Source organism: Mesoplodon mirus (genome assembly GCF_964341445.2).
Source record: "Mesoplodon mirus genome assembly, chromosome: 11".
Lineage (NCBI taxonomy): Eukaryota > Metazoa > Chordata > Mammalia > Artiodactyla > Ziphiidae > Mesoplodon > Mesoplodon mirus.
In genome coordinates, this window is record NC_138987.1 from 59,924,323 (window position 1) to 59,943,999 (window position 19,677).

Consider the following 19,677-nt stretch of genomic DNA (forward strand, 5'->3'; position numbering starts at 1 on the left):
ACAGTGACTTAGTTTCTCTGAGCCTGTTTCTTCATCTATAAGAGAAGGATGACACAACTTTCTGTAAAGAGATAATTAGATTTTTTTGAAACAGAGTCTGGTTTTTGGAAGCAGAAATTCATGTGACAAGAAGTGAATGCATTTCCAGATGCAACTTAAACCAAGCCACCGGGGGTTCTGGTTAGGACTCGGAGTTCATTTTGTGTTTGAGTTGTTGTTTACCCACTGACTTCTTGGTTAGTCTCTCAGGTTCATCAACATCTTTGGCATTTGGTTCAGAGTATTCATCTGTATTTCTCTGAGGTCATTTCATTATCCATTTGATACCCAAATATTGGGAAATCATGTTTTCCAATTTCCCAAACATATATACACACATATAAACATACTGATACACAGTGTCATCTGTTTCCATACTTTCTCCTTCTTCCCCTACCTTCACTCTCAACACCCTCACCCCTGTCCCCCAAATCTTAGCGGACACGGCATTGTTCCTAAACCCTTGGTTTTATTCCCACATTTTTCTGCAACTTGAACTTATTCCTCTTCTGGCAGTTTTCCCCTAGCCCACAAACATTATTTTATTCCTACTTTGTAGAGAAATCTCTCTTTTAATCCTGTGCTTCCCTCTACCTGCTCTATCACTTTTTTACCTTTTACCAAAATTTCTTTATGCTTTTATTCTATTTCTCATCTCTCTATTTACTCCTACATCCATTTATCTGGATTCTGCTCTAACATTCCTTCCGACAAAACTCCTTTAATCCTTATTTGATATTTCTTTTATGAATTTGATTTTGCCGACTAGTTTCCTTTTTTACAAATAATTCACCATTTTTCCTTAGACAAGTTCATTTAAAATCTTTGAAAATGTGGATTAACAAAATGAAGAGAACAAATCCATCATTAAAAATGGTTATTGAACATTGGAGGAAGCACAGGCTGGGTAGGGTAGATTGAAATAATGAATTCGATTCCCAGAATGTTGTATTGAACTGGCTGGGTGTTATCCAAGATGTTATTTAAGTAGTTCAATGTACGGGTATGGAATTCAGGAAAGATTTCGGGCTGGCGGTACAGTGATGACAAAAATACTACTACTATGTGTTAGATACTGTGCTGGGAGTTTTAAGTTGATTTTCTTATCTAATCCTGTTAACGTTTGTATGTTTTTACAAATTAGGAAATTAAAGCAAGATATGTCATGTAATTTATCCAAGTTAATAAGTGGCATTGGTGGCATTTGAATCCAGGTCAGCCGTCTTCAGAGTCCACACTCTAACCTCTCCGCTGTACTTCCTCTCTCAATCTCTCTCAGTTTCAATCTCTTGTATTCCTCATTTCAATATGGGGATATTTTGGTTTATTTTCCTTAAAGATGTTTATATTTTAATGCATGTTCTTCTAGCTCCTGCCTAACTATTAAGGGATTCATTCATAGTCTTAATATTTGATTTGTCTCCCTCCTTTGGACCTTGTGGCTTGACTTATTCTCCTCAAGGGTTTTCCAAAAGCAAAAAATAACAATCTCAATCACACGTTATCCAAGCAAGAAAATAGTTCTTAGTCTTCATTGAAAGGGTACTGAATTTCTTATGTACCTGGTGAAGGCAATGTCTTCTTTGGTGATTAGCAGATGATCTGGCCTCCCTGGACCCCTCATCATCTGTGACTGCAGTAGTTACCGTGAGAAGGACATCTGACCTTTGACGTGTAGCCAAGAAGGGAAATTAGAGGCTAGTTCTTCTGGTGAGGTGATAAAGGGGTCAATGCGAAATGAAGAAGCGAGGACAGGGAGTAGAGACACTTTCAAGAAGTTTGGCCTGGGTGGTGACAGTTCTGTGTTGGCAGGGATATTGTGTTGAGGGAGGGTTCTTTCCAAGTTAAGATTGGCTTGACTATATTTAAATGCTGATGAAAAAGAGACTGCAGATGAACACTGTTAATTTTTTCTTGCTTACACATTCAGATATGTTTCTTTTTTTAATGCCGAATCTCTATGCTTCCACTCCTATGTGGTATTATTATTATTATTTAAAAATTTTCTTGGAGTCTAGTTGATTTACAATGTTATGTTAGTTTCAAGTGTACAGCAAAGTGAATCAGTTGTACATATATCCACTCTTTTTTAAGATTCTTTTCCCATATAGGCCATTACATGTCCCATGTAGGCCATTAAATTACAATATACATTTCTATACATATACTTATAGTAATTTTAGAAAATACAAAATATATAAAATAATCAAAAGGGAAAAAAAAGAATGAGAATGAAAAAATCACTTGGAATGTCACAGTTGAAAGTTAGCTGTTGTTAACCTTTTCAGGTTTGGGGGATATATATATATATATAGATAGATAGATAGATAGATAGATAGATATAGATATAGATATGGCAGGACTTTATCTCCTCTAGCTCTGTTCCAGTACCTCAAGGACCGTTTCTATTTCTCTCCTTTCCCCAGCCTACACTGGAGCAGATACAAAGATTTAAATCTCAGCTTAATTTCAAGACAGAAAGATACAGTTGCTTGCTTGCTGAGCTAGGGGTTCCTCTCCCAGAAACCAGACAAGGCAGGGCTAGAGGATAGAAGGAGGGGTTGAGTGGAGTTGGAGAGGATGAGGAATCACAGTCCTTGGATTCCATGCTGAGGACCTGGGAGCTGCCTGTCAGAACTCAGTGCTGAACCAGTTCTTAAAGTGGACTCATCCACTCCACTGATCCTGTAGAAAACTGTCTACAACAATCCTGGACTCTTCCAAAGCCTCCCTGGGAAGGTGGTGGTGTACTTACAGATCTATGATGAGGCTGAGCCCGAGGAGAAATCCTCACCTCTGGACCAAGGGTAACTAGGCAGAGCCATTGAGAACCTTCCTGTGAGCCCGTGCGACAGTGTGACAGATATTGCCACTGTTAATCTATGTAAATTGTTTATTGAACAAGCTGGACATGGTAGGAGGAAAGTAGAGAAACAACATTCTTCTCACCACCACCTTTGGAAACCTTTTCTGTAAAACCATTTTTTCTACCCCCGGATGAAACTGCAAACTGTTTTTATAGCTTTTCCAAACACTGTCAATAAATAAGAAGTGAATTATAATATCAAAACTCAAAACTTTCATCCATTTAAAAGCTTTCCCTTCCCTCATGGACTGTTCTGGCTTGGAAGCATACAGTACGTTTGGCCTGGTTGCCAATGCCCCCCGCTGTGTCCCTGATCCCCTCTCTCCTGTGTCAATTCATGGAGTGTCCTACTGGTAGAGTCTATCTCAAGGAGACCTAGGGAGACTTCCTCCCAATTGTACTCTATCTCTGGCCCATGGGAAACTCATGTACCATTTGCCCTGCCAGTTTCTGGACACATGGGCTGTGACCAGCACAGCCCTTTTGATTCCATTGTGAGAGCAGTGTGACGGGATAGCTTCTTCCTTTTGGAATTTTCAGGAGAAAGAGTGATAGATATGACTCGCCATTCCTTCAGATCCAGAAGACACATGTCATACTCCCTAAGTGCTTCTATTGAAGCCTTTCTCATCTAGTTTAACATGAAGGGAGGAAGCACACTCTTCCTCCCTGGCACACTGACATTCCTCTCCAAAGGAATCCCCAGTGACGGGCTTTAAATGCTCCATGAATTCTGAGGTTTGTCTCATAGAATCTGGAGATGGGTGATGGGGAATGGCAAAATCCTTTGAACTATCTATGCTCTGCACAGGTGGTATAACACCTTGCTTTAGAAGTGAGGGTACTTGGTACCTATTATTTGTTTTTTTCTTCCTGGGGGCTTCTGCCAAAACAAAGACAGAAAGGTCCCATGGAAGCATCCAGTTACATACAAAGACACACATACATTCAAAAGAATTTCATCATACTATATATGCACTGCTTTTCTCAATGGACACTATATTGTAATATTTTTCAATGTTAATAACAGTACAACCATACCTTACCTGAATGGAGTATATTTTTCATTTTAGTTACTTAAAGATTGAAAGGCAGTACATGCTCATATAAAAATTCAGAAAATATGGAAAGATGAAAATTCCCATTTGCTACTGAAATTCTTCTCTCCTCTCTATAAAAAGCCCTTTTTTTTTTTTTTTTTTTTTTTTCGATACGCTGGTCTCTCACTGTTGTGGCCTCTCCCATTGCAGAGCACAGGCTCCGGACATGCAGGCTCAGCGGCCACGGCTCACAGGCCCAGCCGCTCTGCGGCATGTGGGATCTTCCCGGACCGGGGCACGAACCTGTGTCCCCTGCATCGACAGGCGGACTCTCAACCACTGCGCCACCAGGGAAGCCCTAAAAAGCCATTTTAATTTTCTATGTGTCCTTCTGAGTCTTTTCCATTTTACAAACATATGTATAGACTTAAAAATTAAGAATAGGACCGTATTTTTATTTACAGCTCAACGTCTTAAGATGACTTCTCATCTGTGCATCTTTCTTATTTTATTAGCACATACAGCCTTATCTCATCTTAAAAAATGGTAGCCTCGTATTTCAAAGAATGAATGTACTCTCTTTAATTTAGTCACTTCCCTATTGATAGATTTTTTGGAGTTGTTTCAATTTACCTCTATGTTAATAATGCTGAAGTGGAATTCTTTGTGTACATGTGTGAATATTTTTGAAGGATAGACTCTTAGAAGTTGAATTGCTTGTTCAAGGGATATGTTCATTTAACATACTTTCCTTACTAACCTTTTGTTTATCATATGTTGTTAGAAGAGATATCAGTTTCTTCTATTCAGAATGGCTCTTTCCATGCTAAGAAAACTCCAAGCATAACACTCATGGCCTCTCTTCACCCCTAAGCAGAAGTGACTTGAAATGAGTGGGGAGTTTGGAAGAAGAGATCGAATAGGTGTGGTGGGCTGAGCACCTATTCTCCTCTTTCCCTTGGGACCCAAACTGCCCTTGGAGTGCACGTGTCCTGCTGTCCTCCTCCACACTGGGGACCTCCTGTGGGATGGCCTGGGGTGGCCCAGCACCATCTGTGAGTAGACAGGTAACTGTCTTTAACTCTGGGAATCCAGTGGTAGAAAGTTTCTTTTGTATAAATATGAGCTTTATTCTCCATTATCAGATTTATCTATAGGAAATGTAATATCTTAATCATCCTTTGCCATATTCCGTAAAAAAAAGGTCAACTTTTTATTCTGAAATACTTTCAAACTTCAATAAAAGTTACACAAATAAACAAGAAAACTTCTGTATACCCTTCACCCAGATTTTCCAGTTGTTAATAATTTACCACATTTGCCTTATCATTCTCTCACTTATTTTTATTATTTTCAGCCATTTGAGACATGATACCCAATTAACTTTAACTAGTGTATATTTCCTAAAAACAAAGACATTAATCTAAATAACCATAGTATACCCATCAAAGTCAGAAAGTTAACACTGATACAATACTACCATGTAATCCACATTCAAATAATGTCAATTGTCCCAATCATATCCCTTGTAGCAGAACAAATAACAACAAAAGAAAACCAGCAACAACAAAACAACAAAAATCTTCTCTTTTGTGCCTTGACTTTCTTTTCAGAATTGAATCTAGGACCATGCATGATATTTGGTCTTCATATCTCTTTAGCTTCCTTCAGTCTGGAAAACTTCACTGCTGTATCTCCAGGGCCCAGAAAAGGAACTCAATTTAGTATTTGTTGAATGAATTAACACCAAATACTTTTCCAATTGAAAAGTTAAAAGAAAAAGAAAACTTTTGGGACCAGGTGATGGAGAAACTCAAGCAGAAATAAAAGTGGGACAGGGCTACTGCCAGAAATGTGACCTGCTCTCCCCCCAGGAATCCTGGAGAGCCTTGAAGCCAGGAATAAATAAACTCAAGAAGAAACTGACCAACGAGATAATCATAAAGATAAATAAGCAAATGACTGGAATAGCCAGGCTAGTCATTCCCCCACCCCTCTTCATGTTTACAGAGTGACTGACTGAAGGGTTTGCCCTGGAGTGAGCAAACGGAGAGAGGAGTGAACCAGGGCCTGCAGTGACTCTGGACCTTCAGATAGTCACAGAGGAGAAAAGAAAGGAAGGATTGTTCTTCAGGAGGAATACCGGCTTACCTGTTGACCCCATTTTCTTAACATCCACATACCTTAATAAGAAACCTTTCTGTCAGCATCCTCATCCTGTTTGCTCCTTTAGGCCTTTCAGGAGAAGGAGAGCCATCTATGATGGAAACAGACATGTAGAAAGTTGGAGGAACCTATGCCAGGTATTTATAGCATTATAAAGTGCTAGGAGAGGAAGGCCTTAAGGTGCCTCATTTAAAACGGAGAATTACAAAATATTTGCGGAAAAAGAACAGTTTGGAAAAAAAAGAAGAACGAAGACAAAAATACAGAATTACTAATTCTTTTTTTTTTTTTTTTTTTTTTTTTGCGGTACACGGGCCTCTCACTGCTGTGGCCTCTCCCGTTGCGGAGCACAGACTCCGGACGCACAGGCTCAGCGGCCATGGCTCACGGGCCTAGCCGCTCTGCGGCATGTAGGATCTTCCCGGACCGGGTCACGAACCTGTGTCCCCTGCATCGGCAGGCGGACTCTCAACCACTGCGCCACCAGGGAAGCCCAGGATAACTAATTCTTGATGAAGCAAACTTTTTTCATTCCACACAAAAATTATAATTACTTAGGAAACCTTGAGTGAATACTAAATCCACAAAACTAGGGCAGATTTTGTTGAAGAAGAGCCAATTGCTAAACAAGAAAGATTTATGATTTTAAAAAGAAAGCAATTAATAGGAGGGCTAAGTAACTGAAAACACATGGCTAAATAATAAATCAGTGATTTGGAAATTAAGTTTTTTTTTTTTGTAATGTAAAGCAAAAAGACAATAGACATTATGGGATGAAAGTTAAGAGATATAGAGGATATGCCCAGGAGAACAAATATTCATTGAAGAGAAGTTAAAGAGAAGAAAACACAGGGGAGACAAAAAGTGAAAAATAGACAGAAATTTACAAAAATAGAAGGCAATTTCCCTGAGGGCAGCATATACTCAAGACTTTAGATCCAAAGTGACCACTAAGGTTTAGCTAGGTAAGAATACTGAAAGAAGACACTCACATCTAAACATGCTTGAAATTTCTGAATTTCAAGTGTAAAGAAAAACCTTATTACTTTACAGAGAAAAAAGTCACTCACAAAGGAAAGCAAATCAGATTAGTGCTGGTGTCCTATCTACTACCCAGAAAGCTAATGGACTATGGGTCAGAGCTGCCACCTTTTAAAGCTAGAGTTCTGTAGCCAGTTAAATATTCTGAGGGCAAAATAAAGAGCTGTGAAGGTATATCACTCATGCTTATTCTTTGAAAAAAAAATTGGTCTAAAAACAGCACAATTTCAAGGAAGGAGAACCTGATATACAAGAAAGATTGGTAAACAGAGATACCAACAGAATTTATAATTAAGTATAAACAATTCTCTTTTTTATCATGGTGTTTAATAGCATTGTTAAGAAATGATTCCTAAAATATATAGTCTCTATTATATTGACTACTATTATATTATTATACATGTATATTTTAATAATATATAACCATATAAAATTATATCTAAAATATTACTATGTATTATTATATAACAACAAAAATTAACAATATCTGAAATAAAATTAAAGATAATTTCATCAAAATTTTGGAGACTGAATAGGAAAGGGGTAAATTATGTACAAAATTATACATGATGCAGCCTCACTTTTTGCAGGGGGAAAGTCATGGATATTAATTGTTGATATTAATACAAAAATATTGAAATAAGTTCATTAGAAATAGAAATATATTTATTAATAGAATGAGTATAGTATGCAGCTGTGGCAGTGTGTTACTTGCCTACTCAGTATCCATTCTTGGTTCCTTCCATAGAAATAGAATTCTGATGTCATTTAGGGACGTAATATGTCTCCTGAAAAGATGCCATTTCCCAGCCACGCTTGCAATAAGTAGTGGTCACATCAGTAAATGTAAATGGAGTGCTGTATGAAATGTCAAGGAAGTCTTCTCAAAAGGAGCTGATTCAGCTGACACTTGCCCTTTGTGCCTTCTTTCTCCCTACTGCTTGGAAATTGTACATGATTGCTAAAGCCTGAGCAGCTGCCTTATGACCTTGAGAAACAGGAGTTATTTTGTAAGAACCATGGAGCAGAAAGAGGAAAGGTGGCTGGATTCTTGAAGCCAATGGAACCTCCATTCCAGTCCTGGTATAAATGACTGGTGTGGACTGACTTTCGCTAGACTTCTTTTGCTTGGAAAAAAAGCGTTCAAGTCTTCAAGCTGCTTATTTTGGAGTTTCTATTTCATGCAGCCAAACTGAATCTTAACTGATTTACAGTCTTCCATACTGGGAGAGGGAAAAGAGGAACAACAACAAAAATTTTGATTGACCCAGTGAAGGTTAAGAAGGCAAGGTGAAAAAAAGAAATAAAGAACAAGAAACCAAAGTAAATAAATGGCAGGTTAGAAAGTGAACTGAAGTCATAGATTTCTTTTGTAAGAGACACCAAGAATAAAATGACACACAAAAGTTGAAAATAAAGGGATGGTTAGAGAAATGTTAGGTAAATAGGATGGCACTATTAATATATGGCAAAATAGAATTCAAGGCCAAAATAATTAAAGGGAATGTAAAGTGTTACTTAGCATAGATAGAAAAAGGTAAAATTCACCAAGAGAATAAAATAGTTACAAACATTTATACACTGAAACAAAGCAGAGACTGTTATAAATATGAAGAATATTTGACAAAAACACGATCTCTGTAGGAAATCTCAGGAAGTGATGATTTATGTGGACTGAATATAATTTTGTATATAGAAGTTTTGAACTAGCACAATGGACAAGATTTTTCTTTTTTTTTTTGCGGTACGCAGGCCTCTCACTGTTGTGGCCTCTCCTGTTGTGGAGCACAGGCTCCAGACGCGCAGGCTCAGCGGCCATGGCTCATGGGCCCAGCCACTCCGTGGCATATGGGATCCTCCCGGACCGGGGCACGAACCCGTGTCCCCTGCATCGGCAGGCAGACTCTCAACCACTGCGCCACCCGGGAAGCCCTGACAAGCTTGCTTTGAATGTTATACCCAATGAAAAGAGAATAAACATTTTTTTTCAACACCCACGGGCTTTTACAAAATGATTAAATACTATGTACCAAAGAGAATGTGAATTAATTCTCCAAAGAAGAAATTATGAAGGGCACTTTCTTCTTACCACAGTATAATATGTTAGAAATTAAAAATGAAAGGGAGGGCTTCCCTGGTGGCGCAGTGGTTAAGAATCCGCCTGCCAAAGTAGGGCATGTGGGTTCAAACCCTGGTCGGGGAAGATCCCACATGCCGCGGAGCGCTAAGCCTGTGCTCCGCAACTACTGAGCCTGCACCCCAGAGCCCACGAGCCACAACTACTGAACCCATGTGCCACAGCTACTGAAGCCCGCAGACCTAAAACCCGTGCTCCGCAACAAGAGAAGCCACCGCAATGAGAAGACCGCACACCGCAACGAAGTGTAGTCCTGCTCTCCGCAACTAGAGAAAGCCCGAGCGCAGCAACAAAGACCCAACGCAGCCAAAAGTAAATAAAATAAATTTTTTTAAAAAAATGAAAGGGAACTGACAATAATTAACAAAACTAACCACTGGGGTAAAAGAACAATCTTCTTAATAATTTTTGGGTCATAAAGAAAACTGAAACTTAAATTATGATTGTTTGGAAAGGATGTTATATGAACACTATACATTTTTACCTGGATTGCAGCCAATGGAGTTCTTACAGGATCCCTGGTGTTTAGTGCTTCCATGAGAAATGAATACTTAGCAAAAATAAATTCAGGTTTAGTGGCTAGGAAACGGCCAACCAAATACCCTGAAAAAAAGAAGAGAAGGGAATTAATAGATATAAAAATAGAATTAATTTAACTAAATTTTAAAAGAAGCTAATAACCTATAATGGAAAATAATCTGAAACTAACACAATATTGTAAATCAACTATAGTTTAATAAATAAAATTTTATAAAAGTAAAAAGAAGCAATCCCAGCTGGAGAATCACAGCTCTCCAGGCATCTCCCTTTGTCTCTGAAGTGTGGCCCACTCATTCCTACAGCTGGGCTCCTCAGGTTAGCGGTGGAGGATGCTACAATGTTGACCACTTTGGACTCACAGCAGTGTCCAGACGTGTCACTAAGAAATCCTCCTCCGAGGAGTCCCGGGTCATCTGTCTACCCCTCCTCATCACTTCATACCCCTCCTTCATGGAAGACTGACCCTTGGATGGTCGTCTTCTCTTTTGTCTCAAGATTCTGGACAACTTCAAGGATCATGAGCATGACCCACCCAGCAATCTGGGTTCCCAGTTCCTTGAGCTCATCATGACTTTCATCTGAACTCCCATGCTCAGTATGGACCTGGGCATCACTCAGAGCTACTCCACTTCTGAAAACACCCACTCTCTGACCACAGTCTCCTTTACTTCCAACTGTGTTATTTTGATACTTCCTTTACATCTATTTTTCAAAATTCACTTCCTTGACCTTTTAATTCTTTTTTTTTTTAATGTATGTCTACTCCAGCATTTACTTGCTTCCATTTCCAAGTTAAATTGCATGGTCCACCAACTTAGACAAGTCTTCTGCCAATATGTACTCCTCCCTGGTCCTACTTTCACAAAGTCTGGCAAAATTTTGGTCCTTGAAGAAACTGGTTATCTACTTTCTCTGGTCCTATTCCAGGCTACTGAGCACATCTAGAGAGGAAAAGACACAAAATTATAGACATAATACATTTAAACTTCTGGTGTGTAATCTCAACTAGACTCTCAACTTTGTCCAAGCAAATCCACAATGCTTTCCTAGTCAGTACTGTCTCCTATTTCCATAGAAGCTATAGTAGACCTTATTCTAGCTCCTTAGAGCACCTATCCCATCACATCCTGTCTCACCCACACCAGGTAACCCCATCAGCTTCACAGAGAAAATAGAAGGTTTTGGACATATAATCCTTTTATTTCCTGGTAATATCTACAATCTTACATGTAATTACATCCACCTTTTTCTCCTCTTCTACAGTGACTGTGTGAGAGTTTTTACTTCTCTTGTCTAAGACTTAACCCTTCATCTACTCTGAATTCTCATCTTCTGCCTTCTCAGAAATCTTGCTCTGTTGGTTATCTCCATTCTCTCTTGCACTTTCTCCTGGCACTTAAAAAAAATTGCAATTAATGAAAATGACAAGGGATTAATCTCCAAAATATACAAATAGCTCATATAGCTCCATATCAAAAACAAACAAACAACACAATCAAAAAATGGATTGGGGCTTCCCTGGTGGCGCAGTGGTTGAGAGTCCGCCTGCCGATGCAGGGGACACGGGTTCGTGCCCCAGTCCTGGAGGATCCCACATGCCGCAGAGCGGCTGGGCCCGTGAGCCATGGCCGCTGAGCCTGCACGTCCGGAGCCTGTGCTCCGCAACGGGAGAGGCCACAACAGTGAGAGGCCCGCGTACCGCAAAAAAAAAAAAAAAAAAAAAAAAAATGGACTGAATACTTAGATAGACATTTCTCCAAAGAAGAGACACAGATGGCCAACAGGCACATGAAAAGATTCTCAATATCACTAATTGTTAGAGAAATGCAAATCAAAACTACAGTGAGGTATCACCTCACACTGGTCAGAATGGCCATCTTCAAAAAGTCTGCAAATAATAATGCTAGAGAGGGTGTGGAGAAAAGGGAACCCTCCTACAGTGTTGGTGGGAATGTAAATTGGTGCAGCCACTATGGAGAACAGTATGGAGGTTCCTTAAAAAACTAAAAATAGAGCTACCATATGATCTAGCAATCATATTCTTGGGAGTATATCCAGACAAAACTCTAATTTGAAAAGATACATGTACCCAAATGTTTATAGCGGTGCTATTTACAATAGCAAAGCCATGGAAGCTACCTACGAGTCCATCAACAGAAGAATGGATAAAGAAGACGTGGTATATATATACAACAGAATATTACTCAGTCATAAAAAAGAATGAAATAATGCCATTTGCAGCAACATGGATGGACCTAGAGATTATCATACTAAGTGAAGTAAGTCAGACAGAGAAAAGCAAATATCATATGATACCACTTATATGTGGAAACTTAAAAAATGATACAAATGAACTTATTTACAAAACAGAAACAGACTCACAGACATAGAAAACAAATTTATGGTTACCAGAGGGGAAAGGGGCAGAGAGGGATAAATTAGGAGCTTGAGATGAACAGATACACAGTATTTTATATAAAATGGATAAAGAACAAAGTCCTACTGTATAGCACAGGGAACTAAATTCAATATCTTGTAATAACCTATAATGGAATGAATCTGAAAAAGAATATATATATACATATATATATATATATATGTATATATATATACATATATATAACTGAATATATATATATATATATATATATATAACTGAATCACTTTTCTGTACACCTGAAAGTAACACAACATTGTAAATCAACTATACTTCAATTAAAAAAAAAACAAACCTTCCCCAAATCCCCCAGCAATTAAACATAGTTTACAGTGTCCTTTATGGTCTGGCCTCTTCCTACCACCTCATTGGCTTTTTGTGTTTTTTTTTTAATCTCTTTTCACCTCTCAATCTGTGTCCTAGCCTTGTAGATTTTCTTTCAGTTCCTTGAGCAAGCCTTGTCTCACTTATTCCTGGGAGTTTGCACATGCCCATCATTTTTTCTGGAATGTTACCTTCCCCTTCACTTCCAATCCCCATATTTGAGTAATGCTTTTTAACAGCTTTCATCTTATATCACTTTCTCTGGGAAGTACTCTCCTATTCTTTAAGTTCTGATTAGGCATGGTTCTAATAGACTTTACCTGCACCCTATAATACCCTTTCATAGCATTTACCATTTTGAAATATACTGAGAGATTTATTTTTCTAACCTTCTCTACTCTTTCTTCCTCCAACAAGACCAGGACTTCTAATTCAATGTTGAATTCCTGGCATCTGGAACACGTCTGACACATAAAAACCACTCAACATTTATTTTTTGTTGGATTGATTCAATCATTTGACTGACTCTATGGCCTCAAGGCAAAATATAGAACTTTAGGAAGCTTAATTGGTCCATATGGGAAATGTATTTTGTGTGGCTTAGAATCCTAAAATATGCCATTTGTTAAGCTCAGATTTAAATCTTGGAATTTTCCACTCAGCAGAGATGAAATCCACAGCCATCAGTGTCAAAGGAAAATGAGCCAGAGAGAGGTTTTCACTGTACACAGATATTTATCCCACCCTGCCCCTCTGTCCCCAACTAGAAAACAAGGTTCAGTGAGGGTCTGCAGTCTGCTCTGGCCTCCAAGTATTTCCTCTCCTTGAAAAAGAGTGAAGAGGGACCTTGAGCTTCTTCCCCTAGAGACCAATACAATGATATCCTTCAGTGGAGAAGTTTAATCAGTAAAACTGAGAAACAACATTTGATCTCTGTTAATGCAATTCTGCTTAGGCATCTTAGTTTGGGTATATTCTTAGCAAACACCCCTTATTTGAATAGTTTTTTTAAATTGAGGGATTTGATTATTACTATGAAATTTTATATTTTCTGTGGTGGAAGCAGACAGTGTAAAATGCTTAAAGTAAGTACTAAGTAAGGTGACCATATGTCCTGCTTTGCCTGGGACAGTCCCAGTATAGGCCTGTTTTTTCCCAGTGTTCAGTCTGGGTTAGCATGTGACCTGGAATTTACATATTTTAATAAGGTATTAATATGATTATTAATAACTACATTACAATAAACAGAGGTAGTTTGGTAGAACTTCACTGTGCATTTCTGCCATGGTCTCGTTGAGAAGTGTGAGAAACCCATGTACTCACTTTAACATGTGATTAAATCTGAAAGACAGCTAGTGATAACCTTTCCTTCTTACCTTTTATAGATGCAATTTGACTAGCACCTCCCTTTCAAGGACTGCATGCAGGGCACTTCTGATAAAAAATAATGTATCTACTTGGAACAGTTAGGGACAGTTATTTCCTTCAGACCTTGCATGGTGGTGGGAAAAATATTTGACACTGTTCTTCCTTCTGGCCACTTGCTGTGTCAGCCAGTTGTTCAATGGTCTGTGAAATGACCTGCGAAGTGCAACAAAAATCAGCGCATAGGTTGACAGAGTCAGTAGGAAACCTGGGAAGTTACGTGAGATATTTGTGGGAGAGAGAGGCTGATCAGTTTTGTAATAGATATACAGCAAATAGCCTGATTTCCCTAGCTAAGTGTTTTGTTTTGTTTTTTAAATAAATTTATTTATTTATTTTTGGCTGCGTTGAGTCTTCATTGCTTCACTCTTCATTGTGGTGCGCGGGCTTCTCTGATGTTATACCATCAGTGTCATTGGATATTTCAAGTAGAAAATTAATTAATTCCAATAATTCAATTTTGTTCCCATTCAATTCATGGAATCAAAATAAAGCTTCTGGAAGTTCATTTGATATTATTGAGAATACTAATGTTAATTTAGTTAAACAATTTAAGTTTGAAGATAAAATCATTTGTTTTTGTGGTGATAATATGAGTAAAATTTTTGGAGGATCATAATGTTGTGGTAAAAATGTTTCAAAATTAAAAAAATACTATGAAGTAGAAATGTGCTTGTTGTGCATATATAATTTATAACTGAGGCCAAATATGTGACAGTGTTCTACCAATCCAAACAGAGCTATAGTTGTAAAAATTTACAAATATATATAAAATTACAAATGATACATAATTTATGAGTGTAAACATACATATATACATAATAAACATACATACATAAACATACACATATAAGTTAGATATGTATGAGCATAGATATGTGTACATTATACATGTATGAGCTAAGATAATTTATGAGGAAGCTCATGTCATCAACTTAAATGTTCTACAATGGTATGAAAGTTTTAAAAAATGAGCAGAATAATTATTACTGGTATATACTCATGAACAGTAACCTGTGAATTGTGAGTGCACTTTGTTTAAAATTCATTGGAAATATTTAATAAAAATATTCCTTAAATGACGTGCGCAAAACTTCAGCATTTGAAACTTTTAGTAAATTGCAACAATGGAAAATACAGTTTGCTTGTGGAGACGTTGAAATTTATCTCCAGAAAAGCAAGTGAAAATCAAACAAATCAAACGATGAGCACTCAAGCAGTTTACAAGGTTTAATTCTGAGAATTTAGAATATCTCAACCTTGTGGGAAAAGTGTTTTGATAGAGCTTCTATATTTAAACAAACAAATTGATATTCTCTTCTCGAGTTAGATGAAATTGAGAAGCCCTATGATATTGCAGGATCTCAATCTGGTGAAATAACCAAAGAATCATAAATTAAAGACCACTTGTCAATTCCTTTTGCCTTCTAAAAATATTTGTCAACAGGTTAGAAGATAGTTATCTGTGAAAATTTCTGGGCCAAAATATTTACACATTTCAAAAAGAAAAAATTAGGATAGAGTATTCTATTGGGCAGAATTTTCTGAGTTTACCAGGTACTTCAGCAATTGTAAAGAGAGTATTTTCTCACTTAAAATATTATGGTCTACAGAAAAGAGTTAGTTAAAGATGTCAACAATTTCAAATTTGTTAATCATAAAATGCAACTTTGGGAATGGTCACTGGCAATTTTAATAAGTAGTAAAAAAATAATAAAATGCTGTTGAAAAAATATCCTTCAGAATAAAACCAGTGACATATGGTGTTAGAGGCAGAGATGGCTGAGAAACAGTTAAAGTCTGTGAGTACATACCCAGAATAATTATTCTGCTTATGTTATTTTTAAATGTATGGTTTGAAGCATGAGGTGTCTATTACATTCTAGCAATGTCAACACTTGCACTTGTGTTTATCACTTAATATAAAAGATTACGTGATTGCTAATCTGTAATTTTTTTTGGTTGCTCTCTAGAGCTGTTGAAAATAAATGGTCTTCCAGAAATAGTCCACCTTGAACTCCCTGGGTGAGAGATATTTAATCACATTGCTTGCCAATTTCTGGGGACCTCTGGAGACCTACCGGGTCATCAGGATCAATATATCGGAATGTTTAATACCTTGAAACAATTTCTTTTTCAGAGATAGGCCACCTAGGTCTCTTAAAAATATAGCACTGGGAGCTGGCCTTGTTGCCCCAGGCCTTTCTGTCTGATTATTCAGAAAAAGAGGAAAACAGTAGTGAAACTTCTCATGACAAAGGCTGCCCTTAGCTGTCAGGTCTGACCCCCGTGGAGAGGAAAAAGTCAAAGCAGGATTTAGGGAAACCTTCTTTGCCAGAATCCACACCTCACAGAAATCCAAAGGGATGGAGAATTCAGGAACACAACTCCATGGCTGTTTCACAGAATATTAAGCAATAATCTCAACCTTTCCTGAATTTTTAGATTTTTGGATCATGGTTTGAATCACCTGCACAACAAGTAATCCTCTGCTAGATTTTCCACTACATATTAATCTTCTTTCAGGGGATTCAAATGCTGAAAACATTTGATTCATTTTTTAAGAGTGGTAAGAATTTAATATAAGTTGTTAAAGTGCCATGTGAAGACCCCCAGCAAGGCTGAAACCCCTAGAAGAGTGGGTCTGCAATAACCTGGGAAGGATGCAAAGGTTGTTCGTGGGCCTTCAGAGAATGTGAGATAATCCGGTATGGTTTATCCTGGACATTTAAATAATAATTTAAACAATAATGCAGTCTGTGTAAAATTGTTCATAAGTTCATTTATATAAAGAAGAGTCTGGCAGAGAGTCCTTAAGCACATATGCAATGACGGTCTAAGAATTCCAACCCCACCTACTTGGTGTCTGTACTTCTTGAGCTGAACATTGTTGGGGGAAAATCACATGTGGGCTGGTCTTAGTTTAAATTTATTACTGCAAACCTACACCAGGTACCTATCCCCGCCTACCAGTCCTACAACATTTCTCCAGTAAACATGCTCCCCACTCACCCAATTAACTATTTCACACAATGTTTTCTCTCCTCAAACCTTCCATGAACACTACGCTCCTTTCCATGCTCAGGGCCTTTGCATAACTTCAACCATCTTTTCTACTGACGGCTCCCATCTCTTCCCCAGGGAGCTCTCTGACATGTCTGTACACCTTCTTGGTGACCCCCCATAACTGCTCCTCCTGTTGTATTTCTCATTCAGCCTAATGGTGTGAGCACATTTTCAAATGACCAAGTCAGAAATCTTGGGGCTTCCCTGTAGAGTCCTCTCGATTCTTTCCCTGTTCTTGTTTTTTTAGTGCCACCCTTTTAGCCCAAGCCCTTATTGTATCTCACCCTGATAAAGAACCGTCTTACAATGAGTTTACAGTCTGATGGTCTCATCCATTCTCCAACTGCTGCCAGAATAGCTTTTTTTTTTTTTTTTTTTTTGCGGTACGCGGGCCTCTCACTGTTGTGGCCTCTCCCGTTGTGGAGCACAGGCTCCGGACGCGCAGGCCCAGCGGCCATGGCTCACGGGCCTAGCCACTCCGTGGCATGTGGGATCTTACCGGACCGGGACACGAATCTGTGTCCCCTGCATCGGCAGGCGGACTCTCAACCACTGCGCCACCAGGGAAGCCCCCCAGAATAGCTTTTAAAATGCAAATATGATCCTGTCACTTCTGCTTAAAATCTTCCAAAGTCTCTCAACTGCCTTTAAGGATAAACCTCGGATACCTAGTCGAGCAAATATAGTCTTTCAATGATCTGGCCCAGCCACATTTTAGCTTTTTCACTTCTCAAGCCCTCATTTGGACTTTATGCTTTTGACATGGATTTTTTGAAAGTTTCTCAGTAGATCAAGGTTTTCCATTAAGTTATAACTTTTCCCACATTGTTCCCTAAACCTGAGAGCCCTTGCCCAATTTAATAGATGTCTAAATCTACTTATCCTTTAAGGCTCAGATCAGGAATCTCTTTCCACCTGAAGCTTTTCCTGGAGTTCTCTGGATCTTCTTCCTTTCCAGTCTGGGTCAGGGATCTTTCCTTGTGGGCTTCATGGTGCCTTGTGGAGTGTGGCCTGTCTGAGGTTCTCTAGGATGGGTCCTGCGAAGTGTCAGAAGGGAGGTGAAGTCACCGTACCTGGCTTGGTGGAGAGCAGCTCTGCCACATCTGAATGGTTGCTTCTTGTAGGGGCTGGTATACAGGGAGGAAGGTCAGGTAGGTCTGTAGGAGACAGTGGGCTCAGTTTGAGGTGGAAGTAAAGTGATCAGCAATTGAGGGGCTGAGAGTCAGTTGGTTCTCTAATCAGAAGGGTTCCGAAAGAGATTTCCTGGCAGTGAGGGGTGGAGCAGGGTGGTAGTAGGAGGTGGGACAGGATAGATTGATGTGGGCCCCACTTACCCACCAGAAAAACTTTTTGTTGGGCACTGGTTATAGAGAGAAGAGTCTGGCAGATTCTTATCCTCAAGGGGTCCACAGTCAGGTTTGGGATTAAGTTTGAGATAAACAATTTGAGATTTACCTGGTTTCTAAGGGCAGGATATCCAGAAGGGACAGAATGAAGGTCTGATGTGCTTTAGGGTCAGTGGCTGGAGAAAAGAGCATGTGCTGGATAAGCATTCAGAGGTAGTGTGGACTTGGCCGTTGACTGGCTGAGGGTAGTGAGGGAATGGATAAGGGTTGCATGTCTGAGGGTTTGAGTCTGGGTGTGTGCACTGGTGTGAGTGTGTGTGTATGAGTGTGTTTGTGTGTGTGTGTGTAGTGTATGGGTGGGTGGTGGCTTGTGGCTAAAGGGAAAAGCTCTGATTCTAGGACCCAAATGGTCTCTAGCAGCAGAGTGTTAGAGCCAACCATTACAAACTCTGTAATTTGCACAAGTCTTTTGTAAGAGGAGATTGGGCCTCCAAAACCAACACCAGAATGGCCGCAGAGCAGAGTCTTTCTAAACATCACTATTTACTATCGACCCACTTCTCTAGTTGCCTCACTCCTGACCCCAGGAGTTAACAAGGAAATTATTCACAGAAATGCAGGTTTAAGAAATATGGGCTTGTGTGCTGTAGGATTGTCCCCCACTATTTTATGCTAGGTCCCAGTCTCAATGTTATTAAATGTAAGGGAAAGGAAGGAATCCATTGTGTGTGTTGTGGAAGGGCTTGTTAAAATGAAGCCTCCTCCCCTCTCCTGTGTCCTGTTGAAGGGCTGTTCTCCATGAAGTCCTGTTAGACCTGATGAATATCCATCTGTTTGCCCAGTTGTGTATCCTCCACCCACCAGGCTTTTCTGAACTTCTTTTTCCATTCTTCTGCCCGCCTGTGAAGACCTTGCCTGGGAGGGGGAGGGGTAACAGAGACCCCAAAGAGAGGAAGTGACTCTGACTCATTAGGGTCGAGACATAGATATAGGCTGTCTCTACGAGGGCCATCTTATCCTGACTGCTGTGATTGACATGACTGCTCTTCTCCGCCAAGTACCTGTGATGATGCTTCACGCCCCTGATGCCCTTGACCCTTCACCTTGGCCTGGTAGGGGAATGTATGACCGGAAAGCAATGGAGCTGAATCTTTACTAGATGCCTCAGAAGATGCCTGCCTGATTCAGTCCTTGAGAGTCAACATGTGGCAAACGTTGGTCTTTTGTAGGTTGATTTGACTTTTGCAAAC